Source organism: Lagenorhynchus albirostris, chromosome 1 (genome assembly GCF_949774975.1).
Source record: "Lagenorhynchus albirostris chromosome 1, mLagAlb1.1, whole genome shotgun sequence".
NCBI classification, from domain to species: domain Eukaryota; kingdom Metazoa; phylum Chordata; class Mammalia; order Artiodactyla; family Delphinidae; genus Lagenorhynchus; species Lagenorhynchus albirostris.
The window spans coordinates 189,746,978-189,761,602 of NC_083095.1; the positions used below are offsets into that span (position 1 = coordinate 189,746,978).

At 46.2% G+C, this 14,625-nt stretch overlaps 1 protein-coding gene across 18 annotated transcripts in view; it reads left to right on the plus strand.

The window, feature by feature from the left end:
• Positions 1–1,336: 1,336 nt before the first annotated feature.
• Positions 1,337–14,625, plus strand: part of ZNF438 (zinc finger protein 438) — a 170,189-nt gene continuing 156,900 nt past the window's right edge. For 11 of the 18 annotated variants that reach the window (XM_060163049.1, XM_060163204.1, XM_060163093.1 and 8 more), the window contains exon 1: positions 1,337–1,434. The gene's annotated coding sequence lies outside the window, so the exon portion shown is untranslated. Of the gene's footprint in view, positions 1,435–2,096; positions 2,396–2,472; positions 2,896–4,813; positions 4,903–14,625 lie in introns of those variants that run through there. The other 7 variants (XM_060163062.1, XM_060163121.1, XM_060163187.1 and 4 more) reach the window with 4 other exon arrangements.

Below are 14,625 nucleotides of genomic sequence, written 5' to 3' on the forward strand. Positions count from 1 at the left end.
ATTTGATGATCGTTAAAACCTTGTATGATATATTAAGACAAAATGTACGAATAATATCCAAATCAGAAACTTCTCTAAGCTTTAATTACTTACGTGGATTTTTCCTGAATAATACGTTTATTTCTAACCAGCCCAGATATCAGGCGTTAAAGGCTAACATTCCCCAGCATCACTCTTTCCTATAAAAATACCGCAGTATTTTCAGTGAGAGTGTAAACAAACAATTGTTTCAGGTTTTATTTACACTGGAGCTGCCGGGCAAAATTCCCTGCTTCATCTAGCTATTTGTCGTGATTCCAAGTAAGTTTTTAAAAGTGATCCTTTCTCTCTTCAGTACTTCCTCCTTAGCGTCTATTTCCAAGGCCTGTTTTTCCCATTCTTTATTTTTCAAGACATATTTGCCTGAGCCACTTTTAAGCATCAAGTTTTTTTTTCTGCCTATAAGAGTAATAACATAAGAATCCAACAAGTCAGAAATAAATGTTTAGTATATTGCTGTCGGCTTCTCGAGCCTTCCTTTTTCCTTCCACTGAGCCATCTTTGAACCAGCACTCTTCATTTTTAAGAACACAGGAAAGAGCCTAAAAAGGGGCAGAGACCCGTGGGACGGGCGCAGGAAGGTGTCGTCACGCGAGGAGGAGGTGGCGGAAAGTTTACAAGAGCGAAGAAGCGAACATCCTTGTTTGTACAGATCATCGCCTGCTAAGCTTAATAGAGGAGAACGGTAGTCTGCAAGTCGTCTCACTGAGCCAAAGCGGGAAACCCAGTAGGAAGGGTAGAGGCTAAAAACTCAAGTAATAAGGCTAGAGGAGCCGCCGGGACAGGGTGGGGCCGCCGGGCGCCCGCCTAGCCTCGAGCGGGAGCCGGAAGGGCGGGCCCTAGGGGGCGGGGCCGAGCCGATGTGGGCGGGACCAAGAAGGAGCAGGTCCGGTTGGGGCGGGGCCTGGGGCGGGGCATAATCAGAGCGGGCGGGGCCAAGCCAGGGCCTATCCAGTTGGGGCGGAGTCTCGAGGGGGCGAGGCAGGAGCAAAGGCCGGTGGGGGAGCTGACCCCGCCCGGCCGAGGGGCCCGTGGCACCTGGTGAAGAGCAAATGGCTGTTTCCTCATGTGGAGGACTTTTAAGGAACACGTGAGGGAGGGAAGGCAATGTCTGTGGAAAATCTACCTCACAACCCTGGCGTCCTGCTCCAGCCCCCGGGCGACAGCCCGCTTGCTGTGTTCCCAGTGTCTTTGCAGCCACGTGGGCCGTCTGCGCCTGCGCCCGCGCCCAGGGCTCCGCGGCGGGGCGGGGCCGCTGAGGAAGGGCGTGTCTCCCGCCGGCGCGCGGGGGGCGGGGCCGTGGGGGGGCGGGCGGCGGCGACCCGCGGCCTGACCTGCCCGGGCGCCGGGTCTCATGACGTCACCTCGCCGTGACGCGCACGCGGTAGGAAAACTGTAAGTTTCTGAGGATTCCTGCAGTTCCCCGGGCCTGCGGGGCTAGCCCGGCTGCTCGCACCCCCGGAGTCGGTGGTGGCCGTGGGTTCTGCTCCTGGGGCGGTCCGGGGAGCCGCTGAACGCGGTGACGGGACAGGTGCCCGCCCGGGCGGGGAGCGCGCCCTCCGCGGCGGGAGGGACGGGCGTGCGAGCAGGCGAGGCCGCGCCCTGGCAGCACCGCAGCGTCTCCCCTGGGGCCGATATCGAGGCCGGGGAGGGGGGAGTCCGGGGGGGAGAGGCCCCTTTCTTTCTTCCCCGATGGGGGCACTGGGTTCCCCTCTGCACATACTGAGTCAGGGGTGCAGGGTTCCTGCGGAGACACCCCGCCCCCCCCGCCCGGGCTTCCTCTGGGGTCCCGCGAGCGACCAGGTGGCTGAGGCGGAGCCACTTGCAGGGATGACCACTTGCTGCCTCAGTGCCCTTTTCGCGTACACTGGAGGCGAAGCGGCCTCCGGCCTCCCTCCGAGGCAGCCCCAGGGCCGGGCGCGTCGTGGGAGCACGCGAGGTGACACTAGCATGTGACCGCGCCAGGAGAAAGCGTACAAAGGCAGTGGGCTACTCTGCGAACGTGGGGACCCGCAGCCCTCTGACAGAGGTCTCGTGGGCCGGGGTCCTTGCCGCAGGTCTGCCTCCCGCCTTCCTCCGCCCGCTCTGATCCTGGACCGCCCTCGAGCCCGACGGCCGATCTGAACGTGGTGGACGGGGGCCAAGAAGTCGCTGGAAGCGTCACTGCAGCGCTCTCGGCGATTATGAGGCCCCGCCGTGCGGGTTTGCAGAGAGAACTCCGAGCGCCCCGGAAGAGTCGCGGGGTGCTGCCGTGTCCCCTTGGAACGCCCCGCCGTCGTAGCTGCCTGCCCGCCCGGGCTCGGCGCGCCGCCGACGCGTTAGTGCTGTGCCAGAATCGCTCTCAGATGCAGGGCAGGTGCTTGTCAGGAACTTCGAAGGGCGGAGCGCCAGGCGCCCCCGGTGTGTTTATTCAGGAGACTGAGCGCTCACGTGTCCGTAGAGTCAGCTCCAGGGCCTAATACTCTTGCATCCTAGTTTGAAGGGCCTTAGACTGGGAACGCAGGGGTTCGAGCCTTTGTTCTGCTCGTTACTAGCCTTTGCGTCCAAAGATGAGTCACCCAAACTTGGAACTTGAGCCTTCTCCCTAAAATGGGAGATGATGGTATGCGTAGTGTCGCTCTCCTGAGGTTCAGCTGTGGTCATGAAGGTGAAAACGAGAGTACGGTGTCGTTACTAAGAAATTCACGCCGGTTCCCTAACCTGGGGAAGAGGTGTGTTGTGCTCTCAGAGTCAGGTCCTGGGTCAGAAGCGGAACTAGAGCATCAAATGAGATGACATGTCCAACCTAGCGGAGCTCACGTTCCGGCGGGGCACTGGGCAGCAAAGAGCAAGGACGTGATGTTATTTCAGACGGCGGTAAGTGCGGTGAAGCAAAGGAAGACAAGGCCAAGAGTGGGAGAGCAGGGCAGGTCGTTTCAGAGGGGGTCTGTCTGGGGACACCTCTCAAAGGGGGTGGTAGTTGAATGGATTGACGGGAGAGGAAGAGCCTGAGGTAAGAGCGTGTCAGGCAGGAATAATCATAGCAGTGAACCTTGCCTGGAGCTTACTGTGTGTGAGGCCCTCGTCTAAACGCCTAATGAAGTTTTTACAGCCTTCTGAGGTCTGTATTACTATCTCCATTTTTATCGATGGGGATAGGGCCCTTGTAGGCGTGGGGCAGTGAAGATGCTCCTCGAAGCGTGATGGAAAGCCACAGGGAGGTTTGCATCACGGGAATAGCGTCTGACTTCAGTGCTCTTGGAGAGTTAGCCGGAGGGTCGTGGAGCGGGGAGTGTTGAGAGTGGGGAGGTGGGAGAGTCTTGCTGCCCCCTGGGGAGAGACGGTGGGCGCCTGCACTAGGGAGGTACTGGCGAGGTGATGGTACGTGGGCAAAGTCGTGGAAAGCTTCTGAAGCCAGGAGTGCTGGTGTGGACTTGCTAGTTGGAGGGTGGGGAAAAGGAAGAAGTGATGACTTCTCAGGTTTTAGGCTGGAACAGCTGGATGGATAGTGGCGCTGTTTCCCGAGACGAGAGAAAGGGGTTTGGGAAGAAAACCGTGCATTCTGTTTTGGACGAGTTTTAGATGCCTGACATAGTAACAGCAGTATTGGCGCTAGGAATAACAGTAAGCACCGTGTAAGCGTGAACTGTGTGCCCGATGGGGTTTTAAACATGTTCACACATGTTAATTCATTTAATCCTTATATCACAGCTGTGTGTGCCGGGAGCCCTCAGGGCCCCCACTTTACGCGGGAGAAGACAGAGGCACAGAGAGGTTCAGAGTGACCCGCCTGCTGCACCCAGCTGGGCAGTGATGGAGCTGGGATTCAGGCCCCGAGCCGTCTGACTTCCAAGCCCATGCAGTTTATCCCTGTAACGCCCTGCGAGTCGACACGTTGAGTAGGCCCTTGGGTGTATGGATGTGGAACTCAGGGGAATGGTCAGGGCTGAAGACACACGTTTGTGTTTCTTAAGAGAAAGCCCTCTTTGGTTCCTCATTAAGCCTTGATTGGCAAGGGGAGAAAGGAACACAGGCAGTTGGCGCTGTGATAACTGGCCTTTCGTTACTTGATTCCGTTCAGGCAGCCAACATCCATCCAGGCTGAGGTTCGTATCTCTTCTACTTCTCTGTCTCTAGTCCCGAATCTGGTGCTTGCCATGGAGTAGATGTTAGGCATGACTTTATATGCAGGATATTGGCTGAGGTTTGGGGAGTTCAGAGATGAATAAAACATAGCTCTCTTTCTGGAGGAGCAGAGTGTGAGGAAGGACCCGTGGGGATAAAACTAGAGTGGACGGAGCGCACACTAAGGAGCTCATCCTGGCCTTCTTGCCGCCCCCGCTCTGCCCCGCACGCTTGAGGGGTGGGGCGGGGCGGGGTCAGAGGAGCAAAAGAAGGCCTGAGCGGTCGCAGGATGGATTCGAGGTTCCCCAAGAGTCCTTTTCAAGAAAAGAATGACTCAGAGCCTTGCCTAGTTTACTATATTTGCATTAGTTTTATTTGGCAACCGTATAATTTTTCCCAAGTGAAATACAGTTTGATATTTGAATATCATGGTGGAGTGATGAGTTTTTCCAGTTCTGTTACATCAGTGTTGACAGGGCCAGCTGGTGAAATAAGGGAGTTGCCTTAAAATGTTGCAGCTTGCATAATAGAGGGCGATGGAGGGGTTGTGTGAAGTGTTTAGGCAGGTTTCCGCCCGGTTAAGTGAATCAGGCCGAAGTTCCACACATCGGAATGAGTTTGAGTTTCTCTGCGGATCATCCCGTTAACACTGAGCTGTATTTCTTGTCAGAGAAAGAGGATCTGGTGATATTTGTCATGAGTGGAATTGTGTGGAACAATGTGGAAACACAGGAACTTGAACCATACATACAAGAATAGGTATGTTATTTCTGTGGGTTTCTTTCAGGGCGTACTATAACCTCCATACATTTATCACAATTTTATTACTTCCTAATGTGAGTATTTCACATCTGAACCATTGCAGATTATATATTGATAAATTTATGCCATTGTAGATTTCATGATTAATTTCAGAGCTTTTCCCCTACAACAGATAGCAGTTATATTTTGTTTAGCTTTTTTAGCTTTCAGTGGGAGAGTTGATCTGAATAACCAAGTCCCAGGACTCTAAAACAGGAATCCTCCGCAAGTGTAGAAGTGGAGATGTGCTGTCTCATTTTGCAGTTCACAAAATCTTAAATCTGCTATTGTAGCGTCCCTAAATTTAATGGAGTTGAAGTGATTATCACTATTTTTTTTAACCACAATTGCAGTTAGCTTCCTTAAGAACATTAGATATGGTATAAAGTAGAATTGCGTCTTAAGTGGCCTGTTGATGACTCAGGCTTTGTCCCTTTTTAAGTTCAGGCTCTGGGACAGCAGGTTGACGATTAATTGTGTCAGGTAGCTCCCGGCAGAGGGGCAGTGATGGTCAGCCGTCCTGTTTGAAGACAACAGCAGCCACTCTTTCTAACACTGACCAGGTGAAATATAGCATCCTAGATAACTTATCCGAATTGCGTTTAAAATTTATATTTACCTAGGCAAATTTAAAAACTACCATGTTAAGAGTACCAGTGTAAGTACTGATATTATGGAAATCGTTTCTTGTAGAAAACCATGTGTCTAGCCCAGTGATGGAATGTAGTAGGCATTAAATGTAATGCTTAAAATTCTACTTCGTATGGTTTCTTTTATTTTTGCACATTACCTTCAACATATATATTATATATTTACAGTAATAGCTGAATACTAATTTGGGTAATTTTACTTAATATTTTAAATGTTTAATTTTAATAATTTAAATAGCTATGGAACACTTAATTTTGATTAATTTCATATTTGGTTGCTTAGAAATTAAAACGTCAAGGCTTGATTTTTTTTTTCTTTTTCAACGTAAACACTAACGAATAAGAATTAGTAAGTCTGGGTGGAGACTAAGCTTTAGTGACAGGCTAACCAAATTGTTAGCCCAAAAAAACTCCCAAGAAGAGAATTCTTAGAGAGGATGAGGCAAAAACAGCATGTTGATGGAAGAGATAATTGAACCATAACTCCCTACGGTACCTGTAATTCTTCTTACGACGTTACTGTCTTACAGACAGCATTCTTTTCTTGAGTTCTTATGTTGCAAAACTGTTAGTTTTTCAGACTGCATTGTAAGCCACCAGTCTATAGGGAGAGAGAGAGAGATGTAAGATAAATACGACTGGAAGGTAGTACTATGGCTGTAGCTCAGTGGATCGCAACTGGGGATGATCTTGTCCCCTCCCCAGCTCACCCTGGGGACATCTGGCAATGCCTGGAGACATCCTTAGGTGTCACAGCTGTGTGGGAGGGGTGCTGCTCTGCGCATCCAGTTGGTGGCGGCCAAGGATGCGCCTACATACCCTACGGTGCACAGAGCAACCCCGACATTGAAACATGATCTGGTTCAAGTGTCAACACTGCTGCTGTTGAGAAACCCTGCAATGTATAGCCTTCTTCTTTTCCTTTTTTTCCCTGATGCTTTAGAAATTGAAGGGGTAGTTTTAAGTGGCAGACACCCGACTCGAACAAAAGATTGTGTTGAACTGCTTTTAGTTCATTGGAGAGCTGAGCCAATTTGGTGCGTTCATTGCGTGGAAAAGAATTCTTGTAGCTAATGGCCGAGTGGTTGCCAACGGGTCTGGTGTGTCGGGTATGTTCTTAGGTGTGAAATGTTTTTCTTAGTAAAGTTAATTTAATTGGAGCATTATATAATCCTGGGTTGTAACAAGTTTGTTCGTATGAATCCTCTTCATTTTTGTGGGTGTGGAATTAATTATCTCCCAGTCAAAACTCCCAGGGTTTCTCTATATTTGAAAAATCCTTTTCACATTAATTGTCATAAATACCCCATGACATGTGTAGGGTATGCGTTACACCACTGTTTGACAGATGAGGAAACCGACTTAGATCAAATGACTTGTCATGTGTATTATAGCAAGTTAGTGACAAAAGTAAGTCTAGGACTCAGAGGTCTGATGCTTAGGACACTTTTAAAGTTACTGTCTATCATTATCTCTTTTAATCTTTCTGACAGTCCTGTGAAATAATTCCTATTTTATAGACGAGGAAACAGGTTCAGAGATATTAAGTAACTTATTCAAGGTCACCAAACTCATAATGTAGTTTTGACTGTTTCCTCTGAGCTATACTGCCTCTCCATGGATTCTTCTCTAGAAATAAATTCGACAGTTTCTGTATGAATTCACCAAATCTATGCCTAACCTAACTATGTAGGCCTCTTGGCACTGTAGGTGAGGGAAAATTCTCATCTACCCTCTCTGGGTCTCTAGCTGGGCCTGAGAATTAAACTGACATAAAACAGATTAACAGGAGAAAAACATACACATTTTATTAAACTTTTACATATGCATGGGAGCCTTCACAAGAGAATGAAGACCTGAAGAAGTGACCAGAGCAGGAAGCTTTTGCACATTTTAGACAAACGATAACTTTGTGAAGAGTTGACAAGACAAAGGGGTGTGGGCCAGGGGCAGTGAGTGGTGAGGAGGTAACAGCAAGACAAGGGTTTTACTGTAATAAGGTTTGTTTGTACGGATTTCTCAGCCCCCAGTTCCCCGCCTCTGCTGATAAGAATGTCTTCCTCCTGGTACAGAGAGAGTACCTTTCACATGGGATTTTTATCTCTTGCTTTCAGGAAGGACAAAGGAGACTCAGAGTGTCTTTCTTGTACCTGCTATTTCTTAAGTGCCTTTAATTCAAAATAACCAATATGCCAAAATGGCAGATCTTGCGGTGACATTCTGGTTTCCTTTAACACCTAGTCAAATGTTCATGTTAACTTGAATCAATTGGTAATTCAGTGTTCGTAATCCTACTCTGACTGGACTCGAGTGGAAACTTCACGGAGCTTTGATAAACCGTAAGGTAACACCACTTGCCATTTAGAATTTATTTTTTGAGAACGCTAAGTCCACAAGCCGTCCAAAACGTGGCCCTCAGCCGTATCTGAGTGTACTTGGGTCAGGCAGCCCTCTCGCACGATTCACTTTGCCAGTCTGATAGAGGGATTTATATTTGGGATAGGACTCCCATTCATTCTAATTTTCTAATTAGAACCTATATTACTCTCTTCAGCCATCTTTTATGTCAAATTGAGACAGTTTTTCTTACTTTTTTCCATGCTGACCTAAACCTCAAGCTGAGTTGACTTTAGCAACAAACAAAATAACATAATGGTTGGGTTTTATTTGCCTTTCTGAAACCTTTAGAGTTCATCTTACTCTAAATGAGTACATACATCATTTTTGTGAGGTGGTAGGAGCTGGTGATGGTCGCTTTATTTTCTAGACTGAAAAATTTAAGAAGAGATGATCGGTTTACCCAAGTAAACCAATCTCAAAGATAGGATTTAGAATTTAGGTTTCCAGATCTTAAAAAACCAAGCCACACTGTCATTTCTATTAGGTCAGAAAGAGTATCTACTTGAATATTTGCTCAGTTACCATATTCTTTGAAGACTATTTGATGACACTCAATTCTTGATACAAGTTTCAGTAATTGGAAATTTTAGTGTTTCATATGGTACATCCATCGGCTGGGTTTGGACCATTGATAGTGTGAGGTGTGGGTCTGGGGTTGAGAGGAGAAGGAAAGGGACCCCTTTGTTAGTGCAGCTGTGTATTGGGCTAGAAGGATTATACTTAGGCTTAAAAGGCAAAGACTCTCAACTTTCCATAAAATTGAATTATTATAACAAATATTTTTCTTAGCTTCATGAAGAAAAATGCTAATAACCAAGTAACCATACTATTTATCGTATTATTGAAGGAAGAGACCACCACTCCAGTGTAGCTAAATCAAAGCTGAATTTCATACTTGCTGAGCAAGGGAGAATCATGCCTGCAGAATATGGTCCTCACAACAGGCAGAGATGTGCTTAGGTGGGATTTTGAGGAAGCATGGAGTTTCAGGATTTTTTTTTTTCAAAAGTGAGACAATTTAAGGATTGGTTGACTTTAAACTTGGAGTTTAGGGACTGGCCAGCTTTGAGGAGCGAAGGTACTGAAGGGGGGGCAGTTTCCTGATTGGCGTACTTTCTCAACTGCGTACTTAAGTGGAGATATTGAGTAGAGTTTAAGGACTGATTGATTGGGGCTTATTTAAAACCGGTTCTGTGTTTACTTGTTCCCAGCTTGGGACAAGAGCCAAGGAATAATCTTTTCCTTTCTTGAAGTTGGAGAACAGGTACTTTAAATTTTCCATGTTTATGTCAAACCTTTGTTAGCAGTGGTGCTAATATAACACTTTGATTTTGCTTTTCTTCTGAAACTTAAAAGAAAAAAAAAAAAGAGTGCAGTGAGTATCATTTGTTTCCTACCCAGTAGCCTCAGGATTCTATGATATTTGGGACCCAGGCTGTTTCAAGGATTATTTTTATATGTAGTTAAAAAGGTAATATGTGATTTATGGAAATACTTTAATGCCTTAGACATTACGGTGAAAGCTGTGTGACTTCTATGTTTACCTTTCTCTCTTGTGGGGGTGTGTTGTGTCGGATGCCTGCCACTGTTCGTCCTGATGGAAGCTGAATTATAGATCTAAAAGCTTGCTGGGTTTGCTGTTGTTAGAGGTACCTCCAGAAGTGATCTCCTTTTGAAAGCAAACTAGCAATTTTCCCTATACCAACATTTTAGAAGTGTTCACGATTATATTGCATGTCTTTTATATAAGGGAGGCTGAGTCACGTTAGTATCTGTAAATCAGTTTACCACAACTATTATATTAGAGTACCATTCATATAAAGTATTTTGGTTTAGTATTTATTTTGAAATATTTTTATGCTTCGGAATGAAATAAAGAGCTATTTATGACTATTTCTCGGAACTGTGCCAAAATGTTGGTCTTTTTCTAAATTGATCTCTCATAGTAAGAGTTTAGTTTTAAAAATGTTTTCCTCTGGAGATGTTAAAATCAACTCAGAGGGCATTATTTATCCTAGAAGTTCAAGAAGGCAAAATGAGTTGTTGGTGTACTTTGTGTTTTGAATCGAAATTTTATTTAAAATAGCATACATGCTGTATTTACACGAAATAAGCTCATAATATTTAAAAAAGAATGGGTGCTGGGCTTCCCTGGTGGCGCAGTGGTTGAGAGTCCGCCTGCCGATGCAGGGGACGCGGGTTCGTGCCCCGGTCCGGGAAGATCCCACGTGCTGCAGAGCGGCTGGGCCCGTGAGCCATGGCCGCTGAGCCTGCGCGTCCGGAGCCTGTGCTCCGCAGCGGGAGAGGCCACAACAGTGAGAAGCCCGCGTACCGCAAAAAAAAAAAAAAAAAAAAAAAGAATGGGTGCTGTATACGTTTTGTTTGCAGGCTTCTCCTATTCCCTTCCCTTTTTTTAAAAAAATATTTAATTTATTTATGGTTTGGCTGCGTGGGGTCTTCGTTGCTGTGCGCGGGCTTTCTTTAGTTGCGGTGAGCGGAGCGGGGGCTGCTCTTTGTTGAGGTGCGCGGGCTCTAGGCACGCGAGCTCAGTAGTTGTGACTCGCGGGCCCTAGGCACGCGGGCTCTGTAGTTGTGGCGCGCGGGCTACGTTGCTCCACGACATGTGGGATCTTCCTGGACCAGCGCTTGAACCCGTGTCCCCTGCGTTGGCAGGCGGATTCTTAACCACTGCGCCGCCAGGGAAGTCCCCCTATTCCCTTCCTTAACCTACAGCTTTTGTGTCTTACCTCCGCCTTCCAGATGGATATCATCCAGTGCTAAAGCTATAGTTGTGATTTAGATAAAGCATTTTTACGTGAAAGCTCTTTGAAACCGTGAAGCCTGATTCTCGTTTTTATTTACAGTCCAAGTTTCTGACCTGCTATGAGAGTTAACCTTAAGAGGTTAATCTTCATCTAGTAGCAAAATTAATGTTATGATGTTCCTCATGAAAGAGCTGTTGATTACGAAATGATACTCAAGCATATTCAATCCTCAACATTTCATTTTTACAAATTTATTCTAAATAGGTACTTAAGTTTTCTAGGAAAAAGTCTATGATGCCTGATCATGGTTACTGGGATTATTCCTGTACTACCTACTGTATGAAGTTATGATTTGAAGTGTGGTTTTTCTCTGTGCCATGCAGTGAATAGTTGGGCTTGTATTGCCTAGTGGTGTGATGAAAAAAGAATCTTAGGCTAGGTGATCTTTTGTAATAAAATGGAAAAATACAGGGTTATATGCACTTCAATAAAAGCCTTGTTTTCTGGACTTCGCTAATATAAAAGATATAAAATGGTATCACGTAGGTTTAATTTGCATTTCTTTGATTACTAGTGAGACTCAGCTTCTCTTCATTCACTTGTTAGCCACATGGATTTCACCTGTGCTTGCCAGATTTAGAAAGTAAAAATACAGGACATTATAAAATTTGAATTTCAAAGAAACAACAAATAATTTTTTAGTATAAGTGTATACTGTGTAGTAGTCAGGCCATGCTTATACGGAATTGTTTTCATTATCTATCTTTAATTCAGAGTTAATGGGGCAGCCTGTATTTTATCTGACCACTTGGATTTTATTTTCGGTGAATTGTCTGCTTGTCTCTTATCCACTTTTCAATTGCACTTCCTGTCTTTTTATTGTTATTTTTCAAGAGTCCTTGGCATACAATGGCTATTAAATCCCTTGGTTCTTTTTAGATGTTGCGAATACGTAGTCCCAGTCTTTTGCCTGTCTGTTAACTTTGTCTAGAACGTCCTTTGTTGAATAACAAGTCCTTAATTTTGAGGGCCTTGTTGTTATTACTTGTTAAATTCCATCAAAATTTCCCCATGGCCAGGTAGAGCTGCACTTAAAAACACAAAGTCTCAGCTCCCTTACAGCAACAAGGGTTGATTTCTTCCTCATGACATGTCCGTGGCTCTGTTCCACATCGTCTGTTCCACTAAGCCAAAGGAATAGGCTTTTGGAGACATTGCTGTTCTGTGGCAGAAGGCAAAGGATGTGGCAGAATCAGGTGCTTGGACGTGGCACGTGTTACTTCTGTTCATATTTTATTGGCCAAAGCAAATTAAACGGTTGAGCCTGAAATCAGTCAGACGGGAAGAACCGTCTCAGGTCACGTGGCCTGCCTGACATCACTGGGGTGTGGTGGTTTCATCCTCCTGTCATGAGTCAGATGACCTCAAGGTAGCTCACCTTGAATTGAGGGAAAGATGGGTCTGCCACAGAAGCCAGCAAGTGAAGGAGGAGAAAAGACAAGCTTAGTATCTATGACGGGACTGTCTTTAGTTGTGGTTGCTTTCATGTGGTACTGACTGAAGGCAAACAGACCTGTTGAATTTTTGAGAGGTTTACATTGGCAAAGATGCCACAAGTTTGGCTTGTAAAAGCCTGTGGTGGGTGTGACATTGACACCTAAAGCAACCCTTGACCCCCAAATTGGCACCAGCTGTTTGCCACGTCTTTGGAGCACATAGTTTTCCGTATCCACTTCACATATGACTAGAAAGGATGATGGAAATTAAAAAAAAAAAGAATTTTCCAGAGGCAAAGCCAGGCTGCAGCAGACAAACTGATAAAGGGGATCCCTCCCCTTCCCCCCAGAGGACAGGACTGAGTTTAACCAAGGGTCTGGCTTCCTTGGCGGAGGGGGGATTCGTCACCTTTCTTTTCCAGCTGTATCTCATCATTGGTAAGAATGTGTATTTGCCATTCTTTTCTTTTCAGAATGGGAGCCTTAACTGCATTCATCTTATTTTCGTTTCGTTGTATTTTGGTTGCTATGGTGGTGGTGGAGAGCAAGAGGTTCCTGGTCTGTTAGTTTGTAGGTCACTGGGCTGGGATGGAGCCACGTCGGTATCTGTTGCAGAGACTGTGCGTTGCCCAGAGATCGTAGACTCGGAGCGGAATCCAGTGATTGGATGGGCGCCCCTTTAGGAAGGAGACGACTCTTCCAGAGTCGGGAGAAGGATACCCTCTCACCTCTGACATTTAGCTCGGCCTACAGAGAAATTGTATTTCTTAGGCTCCTTGTAGGCGGATGAGGCCACATGTCTAAGTTTTGGCCAGTGGGTGGGAGTGGAAACGATGAGTGCAACTTCTAAACCACATTTGTATTCAGATCCGCTGTTAGTCCTGTTCTTTTCCCCCACCCACAAGAGCAAGGTGTTGTGAGCCAGCTTCTGTCCTGCAGACCAGGGCAGTGTCCACAGGGGGTGGTGGGACAAGACAGAAGGAACCTCAGTCCCTGGACCTTCCTGAGACCACCTGTCTGCCCCCGAACTGTTACACGGGAGAGAAACAAACTCCTCTTTCATTTGAGCCACTGTATTCTTGGTTTTGTCACAGCAGATTGGCCTATATCCTAGTTAGTACAGATGGCAATGAGGTTAGCAGGAAACAAACAGGGAAAGTTAGATTTGAAATTGTTCTTAGTGATTTTTTTGTTCAGTTGAAGTTTTTCACTTATATAGTCTTTCTATGAAAATTTATTTTTCAAACTGCTTAGCCAAGAGTTTAGAAATAAGCTCTTTTACTGGAACCTCACTCTGATGATGATTATGATATATTCCTTTTTATTTCATATGTGTATGTTTTACATGTTGATATAAAATTTTGTAGCCTGATATTTTCATGTGATACCCATTTTCTCTGCTGCTTTAGAGTTCTTGTACTTGCACAGTTATTGTTACATAACATTCAGCTTTACCACGCTTTAATTAAAGTGCAATTATCGTTGGCTGCTGTGGACTGAATTGTGTCCCCCCAGATTCACGTCGAAGCCTTGACCCGCCATGTCACCGTGTTGGAGATCGGGCTTTTAAGGAGGCGATTAAGGTTAAGTGCGATTATGAGGGTGGATCCCGATCCTACTGGTGTCCTCACAAGAAGGGGAAGAGACACCAGAGAGCTTTCTCTGCCATGTGAGAACGCGGTGAGAAGCAGGCTTTCTGGATCCCAGGAAGAGCGCTCTCACCAGGACCCAACCGTGCTGGGCTGCCAGCCTCCAGAACTGTGAGGAAATGAAGTTATGCTCTTGAAGCCACCTTAGTCATGGTACTTTGTTACAGCAGCCCACGCTGACTAAGCCCAAGCCCGGGCTTGTAACTGCTACACCACATAGAGAGGCTTTTCTCAGATCACACAGTAGATAGCAAAGCAGACTGCCAAGAAGGGTCCAAAAAAGTCAAGCACCAAGAAAGAATAATGCCACTGAAGCCAAGAGACAAGCACTAATGTCACTGAAGCCGGGAGACAAGATGTCGATGTTCAATTGACAGGTTTAATAAATTCGTAGTGGATTTTCAGCTAAGAAGTCACATGTGTTTTGGAGAGAGCAGTTTTGTGTTTGCAGGCAAAATCCAGATCTCAGGGGGTCGAGCAGTGAATTGGGAGTGGGGAAGCAGAACCGTGAAAATAGTGAGTTCAAGCTGTCTTACAAGACACTTGGCTGCGAAGAGAAAAGGGAAAAGAGGACAAAGGCAAGAGAGAGACATAATGTCTGGGGCAGTTGTATTAGTTTTGTTTGTTCATTTGTTTTGTGATGGGAGAATTTGAGCCTTTGCGTGCAGTGGGGCAGAAGCCTGATGAGAAGGGGAAGGGGAAGATGGGGAAGGGGCAGGTG